Source organism: Alligator mississippiensis, chromosome 4 (genome assembly GCF_030867095.1).
Source record: "Alligator mississippiensis isolate rAllMis1 chromosome 4, rAllMis1, whole genome shotgun sequence".
NCBI lineage: Eukaryota > Metazoa > Chordata > Crocodylia > Alligatoridae > Alligator > Alligator mississippiensis.
In genome coordinates this window covers 32,016,095-32,030,912 of record NC_081827.1, presented here as the reverse complement: position 1 = coordinate 32,030,912, position 14,818 = coordinate 32,016,095, and the positions used below count along the sequence as shown (strand labels likewise).

At 46.7% G+C, this 14,818-nt stretch overlaps 1 long non-coding RNA gene across 1 annotated transcript; it reads left to right on the top strand.

The window, feature by feature from the left end:
• Positions 1–2,151: 2,151 nt before the first annotated feature.
• Positions 2,152–11,075, top strand: LOC132249809 (uncharacterized). Its single transcript, XR_009461308.1, has 3 exons — positions 2,152–2,234; positions 5,831–5,882; positions 9,724–11,075. It is a non-coding gene; the product is annotated as an uncharacterized LOC132249809 (long non-coding RNA).
• Positions 11,076–14,818: the final 3,743 nt, after the last annotated feature.

Here is a 14,818-nt window from a genome sequence, read left to right as displayed (position 1 = left end):
TGGGAACTAGGTGGTAGCAGATGGTGGCAGAGGGGCTGGCTGGGACATGCGGGTGCTACAGTGTGGAGCTAGCCAGCAAGCAGCCCCTACACGGTAGCATCCTCATGCCCTAGCCAGGCCCGCTCACCATCTACACATGCATTGCTGTGGTGTAAATGACTCTGCCTTAGCATAGTACTTGTCCCAGATGGTATTATCCTACAGCAAAGTTAATAAATTTACTGCACCCTAATATGGGCACATATGTAGATATTGATGCTTTACTGCAGAGCTAATTAGTCCACTCTGCAATAAAGCACATGTATAGATGCACCCAGAATTAATTAATATAATGTAATGACCATTTCAACTAATGTTTTTAATATTGAGCTCTGATCCTGTAAAACAAGGGTGGCCAGAGTTACTCACCCTGGAAGCCACATCCAATCCTCCACTGAAATTTGAGAGCCAGAGAGCTGGAGGGGTGGGGAGTGGTGGGGTGCTGAGTGACCTGGTGAGAGAACGGGGCGGGGGGGAGAGAGAGTGCAGAATGACCCAATCAAAGAGCCGGGGGGGGGGGTGGAAGTGCTGAGAGACCTGGTGAGAGAGAGACAGGGAGTTCTGAACGACCTGGAGTTGAAAGTCACTCCAGCTTCCCAGGGTAAGTGGCATGGCTGCAGCCCCCACCCCAGCAGGAGAAGTAGGCGGGGCTTCAAGAAGTAGAGCAAGAACCGCAAGTACTGTGCAGTGAGCTGCATGCAGCTCATGAGCCATGGTTTGGATACTGCTTCAGGACTCTCAAGAAGTCTAGGGTGTAGCCAGATGAGAGGATAAAAAGCTTTCTTGCCTTTTTGGTCTGTCTTCATACCCATAGTCAGTTTTTTTCTTTTTTCTTTCACTATAAATACTTTTTATTGGGGGGGGGGGCGGGGAGGGGGCTCTTTTCTGGTAGCCTGCAGAACAGTGATCTCTGGGCAACAGATATTCCAGGATAGCCCATTCTACAAAAAAAGGGACCTAACAGGACCTAACATCTCTTTCACAACCCAAAGTGCAGGCCACTCAGAGATGTCAGAGATTTCCTTGCTTCAGCTGTGGGGTCTGGTATAAGAGAAATAGAACTGGGGCTTGCAGGGATACAGGTTTGTTCTATGGCAACCTCAGCCTTTTCCTTAGGTAAATAGTGGGACAGCTGGGAGAAACTTGGGGTTCTGGGGCCGTCCATAGATGGGTCTGCAATGCTTACCATTAACAAAATTTGTAAGATATAACATTATATAAGTAAAATTACATTCATCCAAAATATTGTTAAGTACACCATATTTAGTAGCATACATCATGGAGCTTTTCCCCAAAAATCAGTCCTTCAAAATTGGGATGCATGACTTAGGTGGAGTAGCAGAAGACTAGAAGCAGGAAGACAGTGCTTCAAGATGACTGACATGCTTCTTCCTCTGTTAACCTTAGAGAGGGAGGAGGGGGAATTCACTCTTCAGGATTAGAGCTACAGTATTAACCTTCTCACAGCCTCAACCACGATAGTCAGGATCCTTTACAGTAAGCATTCAGCCATGACTGGAAATCTTTTTTTATAATTCATTCTGCCTTTCAAAGATAATGGTGCTTGTCTTGTTTGGGGAGTGAGAAGTGTGTGAGAAAATACAGTATTTGAAAATATTTTCTCCTTCTCTTTTTATACTTGTCTCTCTCAACTTCATGAATACAGATTTACTGTCCTTCGAATATTCCCAGTGTTCTAGTAGTAAAGTATGTTACCCGGCTTGACAAATCTTAATTCAGAACAGGTAGCAAATGCATGCAAAAGAGCATAATTTGAGGATTTGAGGTAATATTCAAATATTCAATAATCAAAAAAGTTCTATGTACATCAAAAACCAATTAAGAATGAAATCAGTCACAGTGTTGATTAGACAGCTCCATTTTGGACAACAAATGCCCTTGGAACCTACAATGGGGTTTATATGTATGTTTAGATGTGATTCAAGTGGAGTGTTTAGATACACTGTGGCAGGGCACCTGCAGTGCCTGCCACTTTAAGGTTTCAATTTGGCAGCCAAGCACCAGTGAAGCAGGTGGGTGCTAGCCTTATCAATGCTAGCACATGACCCTAGGAGGACCCTGGGATTGGCTGAGGGGGTGGAGCAGCCTCCATTTTAACCCAGGCCCTCAGAAAGAGAAGTAGTAGTCTGAGCTGAGCAGATATCAGGCTGAGCAGCTTTTGGAACACCTTGGAGGTAAGGGCAGGAGCTATGGGGATAGTTTGAAGGCTCCTGGTCCTGGGTATGACCTAAAACTGCACCCTACCAGGAAAGGATGGCCTGGTGGGACTCCCTGTGGTGAGGGAGTCCCCAAGAAATGCCAGGCCAGTTACCTCCCAAGTGAAGGGCAAGGAGGGGCTCCTGAAAACCCTATCCCCTGCCTATGGGTGGGTTACAATACAGGAGGAGAGTGGGGCCAGGCAAGCACAGAGTCAGGGCTGTCTGAGCCCAGTGTAGGGGGCCAGGCACAGCAGCAGCTACCTGAATACATGGGATGGAAGATCCCAGTGGCCTCTGTGAGGGGGAAGAGACAGAGTGTGGCCCTAGTGAAGGTGTGGAGCAGCCCAGAGAGAGGGCTGGAGAATAGAGTGACCCAAATGAGGGGATATGAGATGAGTGGCCCTGGTGAGAGGGCAGAATTACCTAATAGACAATGCACAATTAGCAAATGAAAAAACAGAATTACTGGATAAGAGAATGCTTGGTTACTGGATGTGACAAGGCATTGGTAAAGGCCCGGTATGTGCCCCAGGTTGGAGGCCGGGTGCTAGGCCGAATATGTAAGACCTGGTGTGTGCACCAGAAGGGAGGCCAGATGCTAGGCCTAGAAACATCTGCGAGGCATGGGACACATGTAAGGGAAGGTCGGAGTATGTACTAAGTAAGGCTCTTAGCATCAGGTGGGTGAGCAATAGGCAGCCTCCCATCTTATGAACAGCAGTCTTATTTCCATCAAGGCGTGGCAGAGGAGCAAAGCGGAGATTTTGCCCTGAACAGGTGGTGAGCTGGCACTGAGACCCAAACTTAAAAGGTCAGCCTGTTACGTACACCATAGCACAACTCCTGCCACAGCTCCTTTACTATTCAAGTTTGTACTGGGAGGAGCCTAGGTCCCAAAAAAGACCTCCACTAATACCAGAAAAAGCTTAACTTGTCTCAACTATATTGATACAAATGGCAGAGGCAACCACCCTTTTTTCAATTGCCTAGTTGTTAAAGTACTTTCCCAAAATCTTGAAGACTTAGATTCTAGAACTGTACCCCACAGGGATATGAATCCATGTCTCTCACTGCTAGGAAAATGCCCCAACTATAAAGCTATGGACCAGGATAGAAGAGATCACTCTGTAGCCCTCCAGGATCAGAACAAGAAAGAGGAAGTCTGTCTTCATTGGTGTTCCTCTTGGAAAGGAAAGCCTTGCATTTTGGGCCTTGTGGCCTGAGTTATTAAAAAAGGCTGTAGTATAAAATGTGTAAAATAGTAATAGAAAATCATCAAAGTTGAAGCCGGCAGGTCTGGAGCAGCTGCTGCAGGGGCCCTGTCCTCCTATGCAGGGCAGGCTAGGGCCATGTGCTCACTCTGGGGCTTAGGCCCTGCCCACATGGGTCCCAGTTATTCTCCATGGGTCCAGGACATGGTGGAACTTAGGGTCCTGCTATAGGCCAGACAAAATCCCCCCACTGGCTGGATCCATCCTGCAGGCCACATTTTGCCCACCCCTGTGTTAGACAGTCACTGGTTAAAAATAAAAAAATGGGCTAGACAGTAGAGATGGAATCCAAAACTCCCCTCTCCTACAGGAATACTATGAGCTCTAGCCTAACAAGGCAGTCCCATATGGCTGTTATTCTGGTGCTAAGACTCCTGCCTCCTCATCAAGAGGTATGGTGAATGCTATAGCCTGGTGTTTTTTCCAAGATGTGGAAAATGTGGGCCCCTCAAGCTCAATAGAGTGAGTCGCCTCCCATTTCCTGGGCATGTGCTAGGCAGCTGGGGAAAAGGTCAGTGTCACCAATGCCTAAAGCACCTATACCAAAATGTATACATCCAAAATCTTTCCCTCAACTGTACAAATGTCCCAGCCACCTAATTTAGTCCAATTGAATCGCCCTCTGGAACAAGGAGCCTAATACCACATTTACTTGAATCTAAGATGAGGGTTTTTGAGCCAGTCAGAATGAGAGAAAAAAAGCCCTTCATCTTATATTTACATACAAAGCCAGAGGGGGGTGGGAGGGGCATGTGGCTGCTGTGGTTCTGCTTCTGGCCTTGAGCCTAGGTCAGGGCCACAGTCGGACTCACAGCAGCCTCCTGTCCCTGCCCACTCCATCTGCCCTCTGAATCTTCTGTTCCCTCCCCCACCCCCCTGCCCTATGCCCTCTTTTGCTCCTTAGTGTCAGACGCAGCTTGGCTCCAGCTCAACCTGGATTCCCTCCTAGGCATAAGTACAGGGAAACCCAATCCCCTGCCCAGCCAATCAGCAGCGCTGATGCTACTGCAAGGCCCAGCAGGGGTTGCACTTCCTTGTGCTGCGCTCTGTGACCGAGGAGTGAACAGAGTCCAAGCAGCATCTGACAGTAAGGGGACTGGGGGGAAGGGAAGGGATTGTGGGGAATAGAGTGGACAGAGACTGTGAGGATCTGGGGTGGAGGGGTGCAGGTGGGGGGAGGGCAGGAATGCTTCAGGGTGAAGAAATGGGGTGGGGGTAAGGAGCAAAGGGGGCCATCTAACCTACCCCCCACCTCAGCTACTGCTTTCCTTGTTGTAGCAGTTGGGTGGGGGGGAGAAGGGATGACAAATGTAGAAATGTTCCATATAAATATTAGGGGTTAATTTATAAATAAATAAATAATGCAATTTATAAACATTCCATATATAGAATCTAATTATTAGAGGTCATCTTAAATTCAGGTTTATCTTAGCTTCAAGCCAATATGGTATTTAGGCCTTGCAATGTGTAAATACGAGTCTAAGCAACCACACTGATTCTCACTCAAGGTCGATTTTCTTAGTAGAGTTGATTCCCACAATTCAGCCTTTTATGTCCTCAACTTATTGCAGAACTATAATATACTGCACTACATATAAATCAGTGGTGTAGCAATGCAGCCAGGAGACCAGAGAACAGCAGCAGCAGCAGTGCCTTCTTGAGCTGTCATGCCACTAGCAACAACAATGTGGCAGCTGTTTTAATTTTGCCCCTCCCCTCAAGTTGGGGGCTGGGGTGGTTGCCGCAGTTGTGCGATCCTAGTTATGCCAGTGGTATTAATGATCTAAACACAGATACTGAATAAACTTAGCCAGAGAGCCCTGGATTGTTTAACAATGTCACTAGACAATTTGAAAAACAATCAGTTCTTAAAGTTGCTTCCATTTTTTCTTTTCTTCTATTTGTTATTAAAGATCTTTTAACCTAATTACTCTCTCAAAGTTATTAGATTTTCTCACTTTCTAAGTGTCTCTTTAAGACATTACTATTTCAAATGTTTATTGTTGGACTTATAAACTATAAGAAACCTAAATACACAATAAAAACTAGACAACAAACATAGGCACCAAGATTGCGATAACTAAGAGCCAATTAGCAAAAGCTGCCATGATAGGAATGGTGATAACTAGAGGCTATAAAAGGATACAATATATAGCATACCACAACAAGATACAGCAAAATTATTAGAAAGGATCTCCAGCAGGCGGTGTGCTTCAGACATACCTGAGCCACAGTTCCTCAGCTGTTTCCTGTTTGTTCCTGGGACTAATTATTTTTTCCATTTGTCTATAACATTACTAGATTGTGACTCTCCCCATTGTAGGAGAACTCTGCAACCTTCAAGATGGAAAAGGTAAATAGAATCTCTTATCTACCCACTCTTTCTGTGGAGAAGATGAGCAATTGTTGTACCTGCAGTCTCGTACCTAGGGTCCAGGTTACAGGGAGTTCTTATTCCTCTGGCCTACTCACACAGACATCTTGTCCAAGTTAGTCTAGCCTTCTAGTGATGTTGATACAAATCATCTGGCCAACAACTGAATGTGTGATTTTAATTTGAGAAGGTTATGTGTTGCTTCAGGTCATTTGTCAAAGATATTTTATTTCTGGGACAGCGTAAGGCTCTGAGTTACTAATAACACAATGAATCCTTTCCTATTACTTCTTCCTTCTATAAGCTTTTATTATTATTTTGTATGGACCACATGGGACTAAATTCTAAAATTTATAGATCTTGTATTTATAGCACAAGTCAGTGAACAAGCATCAGGAAACATCAATTTTATGGGAGAATTAAATGAAGTTGTTATAGTAAAATTTATTGTATAATCCACAAAAGCTCCATAGACTTCTAAAGGTTAGACCACCAAGTAATAAAGAGAGAGCATCACAATCATAATCTCAATAAGCAGCATAACATGACTATAAAATAAGAATGGACAGAAAGTGACAGAAATATTATATAGCTATGCCTAATACAATTTATAGTTCTACAGGCTCTGTCTATGAATTTGAGATAAGATTACTGAATTAGAGGCTGCCAGAAGTAAGTTTTAAAGCTGATTTGTTTTACTATTATTTATAAAAGAGATAATTTGGAAATATGCTACCAATCCACATGATCTTTACAAAAGAAAATTCTGTATCTGATACTCCAAAGAGCCACTTCAGCCAAATATAATGAACATATAACTCCAACACTTCCTGCTGAAACGTTCTCTGTTTCCAAATAGCCTGCACATCATTCTCTATTTACCATGAAACTATCATCTTTAATACTAGATGTAAAATAATCATTGGAACATAATAGGTAATTTGTGGCAAGGAGGGGAATGTAGTATTCTATACAAAAATATTAAATTTCCTCCTTTGATTGAGTGAAAACAACCACCTGAGTAGTCAGTGGAATCTTTAGAATTTATAGACTAATGAATACTTCCCTATACCACAAGAGTGAATACTGGAACAACATTCATCAGTCATATAGCTATAACATCAGTAGAATGAGTCCCTCCACCACAGCTCTACTGTGTCCTATGTCCACATAACAACAATATCAGTGAGGCACATGCTCCAAAACCTTGCAGTGGTGGAGAGGCTTGTGTGTCCCAGTGATCCTCAGAGTTATGTCGCCCAGACTGTCACAATTCTGGCAGTGTCACCCATGGTGAGTAGGCCTGAGGGGAAGTTCCAGAAAAACTAGGGTCCAATACCCAAAGTCCACAATGTTGGATCAGATGGAAAATTTCAGGCTCTCAATGGCTGTAAAGATGGAAGAAGGCTGCAGCAAGATGGAGGCCTCCTGTCATCCAGGATTCTCCCTTGCCACTGGGCTCAGATCTCCACCTTGTCAAGACTGTGTGGTCGCTGTTTCCATGCATGAGCTTCCTCATGTTAACCAAATTCACACACAAGCTTCTACCATGGGAAACAACGTGCTTTCTTGTACCAGCCTCCAAAGCCCTGTGGTGATGAATGAGTGGTGATGGAGACAGGACTAGTGAATCTATCAGTCTCCAGCCACAAATCTGTACACAGGCAGCAGTAGCCTGTTGGTCATCTTCCACCAAGGTTGAGACTGGGTTGCAGTTTGGCAGCTGCTACAATGACTGAGCAGTCCTGTTCAAGATCCCCTCTGCTCACCCTACATGGGGATGGGGCTTGAAAAGGTCCCCTAAGCATAAGCTGTTTTATCAGTTCCTGGCATCCAGTGAAATCGCTCTCTCTACAGTTGAAAATATCATTAGACAATGTGTGGAGCTTGCACCCCTCTCGCCACCCAGCCTATCGGGGTGTGGCCCCTCCCCTCAACTTGCCTGCCATGACTTTGATGTTAAATGCACTTTAAGAGGGGTCTGCAGTGGAGATCTTTCTCAGGTGGGCTTCCCAATAGATGGCGGTACTTACGATCGTCCGACGTGATGTTCCACGGGGCTCCGCCTCCCCTACATCCCGTCCACTCGCCAACCACTTGGTTATGTGTTAATGATGTTTTCTGGCCCGCTACGATGGCCACAGACCAGTCTACTGGGTTCCATTCACTATTTCTCCCCTCTTGGGGTAGTTTTCTTTTTCATAGAAAATATTCCTCTGAGTAAGAAGGGGCTGCAGGGCTGCCTTCCTTATCCAAGTCCCCTCTCAGGTTCTCAGGTGCCTCCTCTCCCCTACCATAGGCAGGGAGCTCCCCTGCCTCCTTGGTGTAAGCCTCTTCAGGTGGCTGTGCAGGTGCTCCTGCTTTGCCCCCTGCTTTGCCTCCTGCAGGAGGCTTAAAGCCTTTCCCTATGCTCCCTGCTTGAGCCTTGCAGGCTGGGTTACCTCCTCCCTGTGCCAGAGCCCACCTCATGAGCTGCCAGCCCGTGCTCTCTCTCTCTGGCTCTCCCCCCATCTCCACTCCTGTGGGGCTTTTAAACCTTCCTGCAGTGGCCGGTACAACCGCTGGGATTGGCTCAGCTGTTCCTCGCACCGGAACCAGCTGATGAAACAGCCGGCGTAATGCCAGTTCGCGTGGCTGCAGCCGCAGGCGTGGCTCCTGCTCCGGCTGCTCTGTGGGAGGTATGTTAGCCCCTCTGGGGACTTGCTCTCGGGGTCTGGGGTCTTTGGGGTTTACTCTCTCCCCCTCGAAAGCCTGTGGGCGTACCTCACCGCCACACAATGATTTTTGCACAATAGAATGTTCAGACCTTGATGGATAACCAAGGCAATGAAGAACTGCTGTCATCTCCAGGGAACTAGCAAGATGCCATATTGATATTTCCCCTCTGAGATGACTGGCATTGAGTCAGTGATCCTCAAGCACCAGTTTTACTGTATCTGACGCAGATTCCTGACTCCCAAACAAGTACTCTATTCCTGTCTTAGTAACAGCTTGAGATTTCATCGTGGCCAGTTTATTTGAAGGCATACCTCAAGAAAATAGATGCCAGTGTCAAGACTTGGGAGAAGCTGGCTTCTGGCTGACTCCAATAGTGCTGCAACTTCAACCAAGTGGCTGCCCACTTCTGGGTAAAGTGTCTTTTCCTCAAAGCATTAAATAAATAGAAGAGGAAGGAAAAGGAGCAAATTCTGGTCTACAACCTGCCCTCCACTGCAGAAAGACCTGCAACATCTGTGGATGGGTCTGCGGCTCACAGATTGGAATCTTAAGTCACCTCAAGACCCATTAATGAGCCATGGTAGAGATCAGCCCCTAACTGAGGGATTGCTGATGATGATACTGATCCTTGCTCACCATGCCCTTATCTGTGAAATGGCACAACAGCATCAACTCATGTACTCTTTCAGGTGCTTTATCTGGAAGGAGCACATAGATTTGTATGACACTGATGCATTCCAAAGCATAGAAGGGCTTCAACTAAAGATGAGGTTTGGGGTGCTTCACGTATACCTTTGTTAACCTAGGGGGATACTTACCCTGCAATCACCATATACACTCCAGTATAGCACTGATACACATGAGCTCACTTTAAACCAGTTCATTCAAGTACTAGTAGCAGTCTAGTCACAGCAGCGCACAGCTCAGCACCAACCTTTCTATCCATCCTGCTTCTCATGTAGATTTTGCAGCTTGTGCTGAGCTCTGTGCTGCTGTGGCTAGACTGCTACTCTAACCCAAGCTAGCTACTTTGGGTAGATCTACTTTACATTTGCAGATACAATAGAAACTTAAACCACCTTTTATTCTTGACTTATTTCAGGCCACCTTCAGTTCTTACTGATGTCATTGGGATTTTTCAGCTTCTGCTGTACTTGTGGATGAAAGTGAAGGCTGTAAAGAGCTTCTACATAGTTTAACATGCAGCACATGGTGACAAGCGTATAACAGCACCATGTTTCCCAGAATCAGATTCTGGTCAACAGGCTGATCTAGCAACTCCAGGAACTGCCTCTCTTGATGAAAGACTGATGTAGCAGGCTCACCTTTCAGAGCTTGGGTTGAGTCCCAGGCTTGAGATCCTGCTGTTTTGATTGGTAGAGCCCATCCACCAATCAGGAGACAGTAGGAGAAAACATCACACCCCTTTTCTGAGGGGAAAGGGAGTAGAGCTCCCTCAGACCTGATTGAAGACTAAACTGTCAGGTATGGAAGACTTCAGGGGTGGAGCCCTGGAGCATATAAAAGGAGCTGTGTTCCCAGCAAGAGGGCAGATGCAGCGAGGGTCTCAAGAAGAGCGGAGCCAAGAAAAGCTGGGGAGCTGTCCCTCAGTGGGCAAAAGGTCCAAGGCTCCTGAAGCTGCCACTGAAGGAGCAGCCTTGGGACTGGTGCGAGACCGCTCGGGCTGTTGATGGTGCACAGGGATGGTGCATGGAGACCCAGCCCTAGGAGTGATGTGATACTGCTCAGGCCCATCACGGTGCACAGTTCAGTGCACAGAGCCCAGGCTTTGGGAGCTGCAAGCAGTGGCTTGAGCCTGCAACCCCAGCAGGGCCTTGGGGGCTGCAGTAAGGTGGCTCAGGCCCCATCTCCCAGCAAGCGGCCAGGTCCCACGGTGCACAGGGCAATGCACAGGCCCAAGCCTTGGGAGCCAGGGAGCAGCAGAGGACAGCTGGCCAGAGCCTGAAGGGCCCAGCCTACACTGAGAGCCCTCAGTTTCGAGTCGGGGCACAGGGAAATAGTAGTGCTGCAGCGTGAGGCCCAGCACCCAGGCACCAGCAGCAGTAGTGCAACAGCTGAGAGGAGGTGAGCCCTCAGTGCCCAGAGGGGGCACAGGGTGGAGAGGAGCCCAGCAGTGCAGGAGAGACCTGGAGAGGCACTGCAGCAGAGGAGACCCCATCGAGCTGTGCAAAAATGTTTGGGGTGGGCAAACCCAGAGAAGGGGCTGGGTGAACATCCCCCTGCCTAGTCAAGACACTAAGGGGAGGGGCCCCAGGTGCTTCCTGGACACCCCCCAGGGACCCCATTGGAAGGAGGACTATTTCTTGCCATGCATCAGGGACTATATTAAGGAAATAGATGTTATTAAAATTGTTCATGTTTGCGCCTTATGTTTTGTAATTGAAATGTTGTATTGTGATTTTGTAAATAGTGTTATTTAGGGTTTGACCTTGGTTATTGGTTACTGTTCTCTGTGTAAATATACATATATATGATATTTAGTTTTATGTTTATGTATATTATAACTTAATAAATTGTAGATAGTTAAGAACTTTGGGCTTGGGCTAACTCTATAGAGGATAGAGGTATCTACTTGAAATTCCAGCATCCCTCTCACAACACCCCCTCCTGCCTACCCGTCCTATTCAATTGAGAATAGGGCACACACCCTTGGGTGTACCAGAGTTACACTGAAATTTGCTAAGCATTATCCAGGATTTTTGTGGTGGCTACCTTATACAGATGCAGATACAGGATTTGGCAAAGGGAACATGTGGGAACAGCCACCCATACTGCAGTGTAGCTACACCACTGTTCCCAGTTTCCTTTCCCTCACTCCCCACTGTGCCTGGACCCTCTTGGGATTTTTTTTTAAAGTCCCCAGAGTAGGTAAGAACCCCTGCTTCCTCTTTGCTCAGAGGTACATCCCTTTTCTTTCCCCTTCCTTCCCTCCCTCTGCTGCTGCTGCTACTACCTTTACAGCTCTCTAGGGGCAGAGGAAGGTTTAAAGTCCCTCCTGCCTGAGAAAGCCAAACTACAAAGTGGCTGGCTCATATGGAACAGGGCAGCAGTAGCAGTGGGAATAGGTGTGGACCACCCTACCCAGAAGCAGGTGTGGGAAGACGAAACACCCTTCCCCCCGCCCCTTCCCCTTGCTTCTGCTTCTGTCACTGTTCCCAGCTGAACCCACTCCTGGAGCGCAGAACTGGCCTTGAAGCTTCCCCCACCCCAGGACAGTGGGGGAAGAAGTAGCAGCAGGTGGAAGAAAGAGGAAGTGGGGAGAGGAGGAGATATGCCTTGGAGCAGTTGGTGGGGAAGGGAGAGGACAGGACAGGAGTAGGGAGGGGACAGGACAGGAGTAGGGATGGGAGGGGACATGCCTTGGAGCAGGAAGGGGAAGGAGGAGGATTCTTATGTATTTTGGAGACTTTAAAAATTCCCCAGAGGCTTCTGGGGTGTGAACAATCCAAAAGGAGGGTGAAGCTACACCACTGCACCCCCTCTGGATTCACCTGACCTCCTAATACTGGAAATGTAATTCTTCCATGAATCATCTACCTTCTACAGGGAAAAAAAAATACTGAGCACTTTCAATCACACTTGGTGCTGTGAGGGATGAAATTGCTGTCTACCTTGCTAGACCAAACTTGAAGATAAGCAACATGGATTTATTCCCTCATTACTCAGAGATGATGTAGGCATTCTCATGTCATAAGAGGATAACCATGGTCCCTGGACACTTGTGCATGGCTGACCCCAATATGAAGCCAGGTAGCATATGACCCCTGGTGCACAGCGTCTTATCTCTGAAATGTGGCAACTCTCATAAAAGGCTTCTGTCTATTGACTCTGTAGGGCCTGCATCTGAAACGAACTAGCGGCCCACATACAAGAGGCTGGCAGACGTGACCAGCTTGAGCAGTTCCAGGGCCAGGTGGGTGTCAGTGGACAGGGCTGAATGCATGCCAGTGTCGTGGTGCTCCAGGTGAGGCCAGAGCTGGCAGACCAGGTCAGTGAAGGTGGCCTGGGACAGCTGAAAGACATCAACCCACTACTCATTGTCCCAGTCCTGTTGCACCAGGCACTGCCACCAGTCTGGGCTGGTGCAGAGGCCCAGAGACAGTAGGACTGGAAGCCCAGGAGGGTGACGGTGGCCCTAGCAATGGCCTCCTGGAGCCCCTCATCAGTATTGCTGGTGGCAGCAGTGGCACAATGGCAGGGACCTTGAAAGGGTGCACAGTGGTCAGACAAGCCATTGCTGCATGTGGGCGAGGCAGGTGGAGAGAGATGGCCATGGACCAGGCAACGATGAGTGCAGTGGGAGAGCAGGGTGATCAGGGTGGCCAGTAGGATGGAGAGACCCTGTTCCTTGCTATCCTAGCAGGGCCAGGGTCTGAGGCAGCCATAGCTCAGGAACACAGAGAGGCAACAAACACAGCTGCCATATGCTGCCTCTGCACGTGTCAGGTTGCTCCAATGAGCACAGAAACTGGCTGCCCAGAGAGCACAGAGTGGGGTTGTATTTTAAAGATGGCTGCCAGTGCTGGCAGCTGGGGCCAAGGGCTGGAGCTCCCCACAGTGGCCACAGTAACACATGGCAGGGTTGGAGGGGCCTGGCACCAAATTTAGTGCCAGGTCCCTGCACATTTAGACACCTACCCAAAATCGCTTATTGCGCAGTAGCTTACTGAACACTAAATCTAGTCATGACTAAATGCACATGTATACATGCCCCTTATGTCTCACTAGCTTTTTTTCTTTTAGTTCCCTCATTTTCCCTCCTTTTTCCATCTCATATAGAATGGAAATATGAAACTTTCATGGATTGTGAATTGATTATATTGAATGAAGTTTCTATCTGTAGGCTTTATCCAACCTGAACTTTTAATAAAAAATATATGTTCACTCATATGTTCACTAAGAAAAAGGTTAAAAATCCTTTCTAAAGTCCTGAAGAACTAATCAGAATTACTGCACTGAAGTCAGTAATTAATATAATGTAACAATAGCAAACATATAATATATAATAAATTATTTAAACATGCATAACCTCTTGAGACATAATATAGAAAAGCAGAGGCTTATCAAAGCAAACTTGAACTGATTTGTTGCTTTCTACTGTTGGTGTTGAGCTATCACACTAATAAGCACACTGGTGATATATAGCTAGAAAGAGAAGACATAACCCTAGCAGATACAGAGCACCTTCCACTCCTGCTAATAGGCCTTAAGAGTGTTGAGCACTCTGCAGGATCAGCCATAAAAGGGCAATCTCCAATGGGAAAAGGCTCAGTAGGTTAGGGGTCTTTTTTTCCCCTTAGCCTGTTTCAATTAAATATTCATAGCCTTAACAGAGAGATTTTCAGATATTTCTGGTGAAGACGTTCAGAATATATTGATGTGATGTTCCAGAATATGTCAGGATTTATAGTATGTCTCAAGGTACATATTATAGAATCTGCTCTTCTTGAATAAATATTGATAATTGCATCAACAGAAGTCAGGATCTGCTAAATGTGGCTATAAGCCCACAATAATAGTATCCCTTCTAGCATCCTGTGAAATGTATGAAGACTATGAAAGAAAATAATTTAGTAAAATAAAATCATGGGTCATTAAATTTTAAGCAATATCAGTAAGCCAAGTATTAGAACCATGAAAAGCTTACTAGTAGTTGCTAGAGAGCAGTTTGGTGTTAGATACAACTAAATCAAATGTAGGCAGGATTTACGTTCCTAAATTCCAAGGAATTACCTAGTTTGGCCTGCTGCACCAGCCAAAGTACAGGAAACCCTCGCAATTTGCAGGTTCAGCATTCACGGTTTCAAATATTCACGAATAATGAACCTGCACCTTAAATACACTTAAAGGAGCTCCTTGGGAGCTCCATGCTTGCCGCTGCCATGCTCCCACCACTGCCATCATGCTCCCACTGCTGCGCTTCCACCACCACCAGCGTATCCCTTGCGAAGGGTGAGGGTCTTCTGCGCTCAGTAGGGTTCTAAGTTTAGGAATTGCTTCCTTCTTCGACTGTAAAGTTCCCTAGGCACCTACACTTGACCACGCTCAGAAGCAACCCACTTGGAACACTTCTGTCCCAAATTCCCACCCAAGCTTTGCTGAAATCCCTTTTAGTGCTAGGGAAGGTGTACTGCTCTCTAGAGCAGTGGTTCCCAACCTTTTTTGCTATGACCTCC